This window comes from Cherax quadricarinatus, chromosome 33, assembly GCF_038502225.1.
Source record: "Cherax quadricarinatus isolate ZL_2023a chromosome 33, ASM3850222v1, whole genome shotgun sequence".
In the NCBI taxonomy this organism is placed as follows: Eukaryota; Metazoa; Arthropoda; class Malacostraca; order Decapoda; family Parastacidae; genus Cherax; species Cherax quadricarinatus.
In genome coordinates, this window is record NC_091324.1 from 345,054 (window position 1) to 351,523 (window position 6,470).

At 39.2% G+C, this 6,470-nt stretch overlaps 1 non-coding gene across 1 annotated transcript; it reads left to right on the forward strand.

Moving 5' to 3' along the window:
- Positions 1-4,137: 4,137 nt before the first annotated feature.
- Positions 4,138-4,227, forward strand: TRNAI-UAU (transfer RNA isoleucine (anticodon UAU)). Its single transcript is given in 2 exon segments — positions 4,138-4,175; positions 4,192-4,227. It is a non-coding gene; the product is annotated as a tRNA-Ile (tRNA).
- The last annotated feature ends 2,243 nt before the right edge of the window (positions 4,228-6,470 follow it).

Below are 6,470 nucleotides of genomic sequence, written 5' to 3' on the forward strand. Positions count from 1 at the left end.
CAGTCTTTGAATCAGCTTATCAGGGCCCACAGCCTTTCAATGGTCCAGCGATTTAAGGAGAAGATTCACTTCATCGTCCCTTATTGTCACCGCTGACAACTTTGACACAACCCTTTCTGCAAGCCAAGGAGGGTCCTTTGCTGGATCATGAAGCTGCATCATGGAAGTAAAGTGTTCAGCAAGAAAAGGTTAGTTGTATCCTGAATACTACTGGTAAAGATGATATCATTCTGATGATTTAGAGGTGGAATAATTTCATCAGGTGAATAACCTTCTTGGTCCTTGACCAAGCACCACCAAGTTTTAGAGCCCACTTCCTGATGCCACTTTTCTCTCTCTCTCTCTTCCCTTTCCTAATTCCTGCCTATTACAAAAAAAGTGATTTTTAAGTCTGCGGAAGCTGGGTTCTTTAATCAAAAGGCGATCGTTGTTAAATTTCCTCAGACGGCTGGCGGAATCCCGGTGTTGTACACATGTGTTATACAAGTGATAGTTCCTGCATTCATTGCCTGCTGTAGTGCCTATGTATATTTTCCCATAACCTCTACAGGTAATTATGTAAACTTCTGCATTGCCTCGTTCGAAGATATTTAGTGCGACTTGTCTGTAGGGAAGGATTATAATTTTGTTAGGAGTGTTGTTAGTATGTGGTTAATTGATGATTTTAAGAACTTGATGAAAAATGAAGCAAAAATGTAGCTTGGTAAAGGTTCGTTGTACACTCCTCAGTTCACACTCCTCGTCAAGAAACTCTTGAATACAAATTCGGTATGCTCTTAGGAAAAACCCTATGATGATGCCTCTATTGGTCTTAGTATCTTGACTGTGTGATATACTTTTGTTTAAAGGTTTCCTGTAAACTAGAAGTGTTGTCTTCTTTTTGAATGAGGATGTCGAGAAAATTTAACTTTTCATTGGACTCTTCTGTCAAGTGTAAACTGGATAGCCTGTTCAACTGCGTTCAGCCTTTTCTAAAAAATCCGCACAGGTCTGAACGTTTAGGAGTTATTATGAGAACGTTGTTCACATAACTAAACCATGTGACGTTTGGGGGAATGATACAGGCGAAGCGTTCACCTTCTAGGTGTTTCATATACAAGTTAGCTAAGACGACTGTGATGGGAGAACCCATTCCAATATTTGTAGAGCCGATTACTGAAAGAAAAGCAGTTGAGGTTAATGCAGAGTTCAATCAAGTCAAAGAAATCTCAGGGAGGTAGTGGAAGATTAAGATCCTGTTTGACTTTCCGTCGGATAAAGTCAGTGGCAAGTGTGGTGGGTACCTTTGTGAAGAGCTATGTAACGCCTAAACTGCTTAGTTTCATGTACGGATAGAGAGGGTTCTGATGCGGTTAAGACCGTCTGAATGATTTAGATGAGCGAGGGTGATGGTCCCTAGGAGGAAGGAAAGATGTGTGGCAAGAACTGCTAATTTGTGATGCACTGTTAATACCTGATGTGAGGTAAAGGCAATACATCACACAAATTAGCCAGAGTTCTTGTCAAACATCTTTCTAGCCTTCAGGAGACAATTAGGCCAGTTCATCTAAAGCATTCAGGCGACCTCCTTAACCGTATCAGAGACCTCTCTATTCGAAACAAGAAAATAAGTAGTTTGGATATCACAAGCCATTGACCTTCTCTGATGTAAAGTCAGTCTTGGCCTTCATCTTCTTCTATTTCCCAGAGATTTCGCTGCATCTGAAAACATACGTAATTGGAATGGGTTCTCCAATCAACGCCATCTTAGCTAATTGTATATAAATGGGTTGGAATCTACAGGGACCTGTAGATCTACTGCAATGCTCCACAAATTCTTTCCGTCTTATTTCTAATAGTGGTCCCTATTTCCTACTTCGTCATTGAGACTATCACGCTTCACCCTCAGCAGAATTTAAATCTTCATTCTTATGCTTCAGCTTCACATTGTTCCAGACTATGGAGCTGAACCCTCTTCTAGGCTGAAGAATTCTCTACTTCAAAAACTACTTGCTATTGTATTTGACTGAAGAGATAGAACCATCTGTTGCACGTGTATTTTACTCTTCAAAACTAGAGCAGCCATCGCAACCAGCACCTCTGTAAATGACCTAAACAGGAATAAATTGTAGAACCTTGAACCACAATCTCCTGTGGGGGTTGTAATAAGATATATGTCGGCGAAACGGCAGGAAACGTGGAAACATGTCTTAATAAACACATTAATGCATGGTTGAACGATAACTTGAACAACACACTTATACAATACAAGAATTCCACCAAAAATCTTATGAAATTTAAAAACAAACTCCATGTGATTAAAGAACCCAGTTTCCGCAGATGTAAACGCCTTGAATCATACTTAATAGCCATTTAAAACACTAAAAACAGAATAAAGGAATCCTCATCATCTCTGAAGTACTAGCGAAAGAGTTCTTCTCGAAACAGTAAACCCCGCCATCACATAGCAACCAAGAATTACCTTCACTGTTGCTGCTACTTCTACTAGTGCTATTACTACTACGGCAAACAGCATGGGCCAGTTAATGAATAAGACATGTGCAACACTTGGGTATATTTAATGTTAAAAGGGTTTGCCTACCCCGTAGGCTTCCTCAGTCAAATGCAGAGAATATATTGTAGGCAGCAGGAGTAGTGGCTAGGAAAGGATGATGTAATAATTCCATGAACCTAAGAGAAATAACTTTAGGTTGTCAATCTCTCACCCAGGAGAGGAATTCAGCTCCATGGTCTGAAGAGATATGAAGCTGAAGCATGAGAATTTAGTCTCTAATATTGTCGAAACTGAGGAGTGGAAGATCTCGAAGACGTTGCAGCTCCATTAGTAGAACCCATAGGCACTGCTCGGTACCTTGTAACGCCTTCGACAGTAATACTCCTTTCTCATGCTTCGGCTGCATATCATTCCAGACCATAGAGCTATACTCTTCTCCAGGCTGAGGGACTGACCACTTCAAACTATCGTTGATGGACTAATTACATTATCTTTTCCTCACCACTACTCCGACTGTCTACAAAACATTCTCCTTTGTATCTAACTGATGATGCCTACCGCGTAGAGGAAACGTTTCAATAATACAGATACCTAAGTGTTGCACATGGTTCTTGTTCATCAGCCTGTGGGTATTTTATACCATTGTCAACATGGGCAAGATAGCCAGCCTACTGTACTGCATATTCTAATACCCTCCGTACCCCTGTATTGATTTAACGTCTTGACAAAGCTCCTGGAGAGCGATACCTTGCCACAATATAATGGCTCATTAACTGAACGTGTTTTTTCTTTTTCTTGGCCTACCATATTGTCGGTAATTCTAACAACACTATTAGATTTAATAATTATAATTATCGAAACATTCTTTATTTTGAATGTATAATATAAATTTGGCGCTTTAATTTATTGTTAAAGATCGTGAGTTCAAACGTATATTCCCGTTCTCCTTGCTTTAACCTTTATTCACTGTTCTCCGTAGGGAGCCCTTAAAATAGGATTATAAGTTATGGTCATAATAAGGAGTTTAGTTTACTACCAAAATAATGACTTCTTACACATCTGTTACAATCCAGATCCAGCTTAGTTCCTAAGGATGAGACGAGGATTGACTTCCAGTTATATTCTAAGTAATGATATGTTTCATTATATTCTATCATGTGTAAGTATGGTTGCACCTTCCGTGTCTTCTAATATCTCTGTGAGTAAGCTACCATCTTTCCGACGTTCCACTTCATGTGTCGGAGTAAGATTTGAGCTTTCCGACCCTCCTCTAAATATGTGTAAGAATTCACTTTCCTGATGTTTGTTGACATCTGTTTAAGTAAGATGTCGCCTACCGTTTGTTCCATTACCTCTGTATGAATATAATTCCATCTTCCTCTTGTTCTTTGACAACGGAGTGAGGTGACTCCTTGATGTTCCACTACCTATGTTCTTTGTACTTGTTCCTATATACTTTCCGTACTTTGTGCAAGATGTGTCACAATATTGTGTAAGATGTTACCTTCCTTGTGTGAATAAAATGTCACCTTATTCATGTTCTCCTACACAGAACATAAGTATTTCAGTGACTGTATAATCATAATCCAATATATCTCCTCAAATGTTACTACAATTAAGTCTTACAGACAACTCACCGATGTGCTCCAGTGGCGCAATCGGTTACCGCACGGTACTTATACGACAGTGTCTGGGCCATCCCGGGGTTGTGAGTTCGAGCCTCACCTGGAGCAAGTACTATTTTTGACCATAAACTGAAATAACTGTACTTACTGATATATGAGAATAGAATAATAACAAAAATACATAATGGTGACATAATACTCCAGAGAACGTGATAGAGTGAACACATATGAGACTGCTTAAGAACCATAGGGACAACAATTTTCTTTAACCTTAGCAGATGAAGAAGTGGAATTTCCTGAACGGAAAAAGAGGTATAATGAAACACTTGTTGAATAAAAAAAGGTATAAAAATAGATGGAGCAGTAACAGAGTCTGTTTGGGTAGAGTTCGTGGAGGGTCAAGAAAAACTAATTCTGGGTGTAATATACCGACCTCCAGGCTTGGATCACGATAGAGGGAGACTTCTTTGGGACGAAATTGTTAGGGCTTCTGGACACAGTAACGTAGTCATAGTAGGGGACTTTAACTTTAGCCAAATTGACTGGAATTCTTTGACAGGTAATCTAGAGTCCAGTGACTTCATGGAAACAGTTCAGGACTGTTTTCTGAAACAGAGTGTAACTGAACCTACCAGGGGTAATAATTTGCTAGACCTAGTCTTGTCAAATAAGGAAACACTCGTGAATAATCTGGAGATCACTGAAGAGCTTGGCGCAAGTGATCACAAATCCATCACCTTTAGCATTAATTGGGAATGCAAGAATAATGATAATACAGTAAAAATCCCCGATTTTCGTTCTGCCGATTATAATGGACTTAGGGAACATCTGTCTAATCTTGATTGGGGTTATCTAGCTAATGATTTTATTGACGATAATCATACTTATGAATATGAAGGGATCTGCTTTTATGATTGTTTTCTTAATAATGTACACAGTGCCCAGAGTATATACATTCCCCAGAGAGAAATTAGGTCTAATAATAACGATCCCAAATGGGTTAACAGGAGGCTAAAGCATCTATTAGGGGAGAAAAGGGGAATTTATAGGCGCATCAGAAGAGGAGAGGTTAACCTTACTGACCAATATGTTCAGCTTAAAAGAGAAGTAAAAAAGGCGATTAGAAAGGCTAAACGTGACTATGAAATTAGAGTTGCTAATGAATCAAAGACTAATCCAAAGGGGTTCTTTCAAGTGTATAGGACGAAGGTGAAGGAAAAAGTAGGACCTCTGAAATCTGGGAATGGACAGCTGACGGATAATGAACTGGAAATGTGTTCCTTATTTAATGACTATTTTTTGTCAGTTTTTACACAGGAAGATGTAAATGAGATTCCAGTAATTAACAATTATTTAGTTCCTGATGAATTTAAGTTAACTAATATTACTGTCACGAGGGACATGGTTATTAAACAGATAGACAAACTGAAACAAAATAAGTCCCCGGGACCCGATGAGTTGTTTTCAAGGGTACTTAAGGAATGCAAGATGGAGCTTAGTCAGCCATTAACGAGTGTATTCAATGCGTCCATCCTTACCAGTGTTGTGCCAGAGATGTGGAAGATGGCTAATGTGGTTCCTATATTCAAATCAGGGGATAAGTCCACTCCTTCAAATTACCGTCCAATAAGCCTGACATCTATAGTGGGCAAGTTATTAGAATCAATTATAGCTGACATTATCAGAAGTCACCTTGAAGAGCATAACTTGATAAATGAATCTCAGCATGGATTCACGAGAGGTCGTTCCTGCCTGACAAACTTACTGACGTTCTTCAATAGAACATTTGAGGCAGTTGACAGTGATAAGGAATATGATATTGTTTATTTGGATTTTAGTAAAGCCTTCGACAGAGTACCTCACAAGAGACTCTTAAGAAAAGTGGCAGCTCATGGTATAGGAGGTAAAGTTCTAGCATGGATTGAGGCATGGCTTACCAATAGAAAGCAGAGAGTTACCATTAATGGAGTGAAATCTGAATGGGGATTAGTCACTAGTGGCGTTCCACAAGGATCAGTTTTAGGCCCTCTCTTGTTCATAATTTACATTAATGACCTTGATGAAGGGATTACTAGTGACATGAGTAAGTTTGCTGATGATACAAAGATAGGCCGTATAATTCACTCTGAGGAGGATATCAATGAACTCCAGGACGATTTGAACAAATTAATGTCTTGGTCTGAGAAATGGCAGATGAAGTTTAATGTGGATAAGTGTAAGGTACTTGCCCTTGGTAATGAAAATAACCCTCGAAGCTATAATCTAGGTGAAGTAGAGCTTGGTCATACAGAATGTGAAAAAGACTTGGGAGTCATGGTAAGCAGAAATCTAAAGCCAAGACAGCAGTGCCT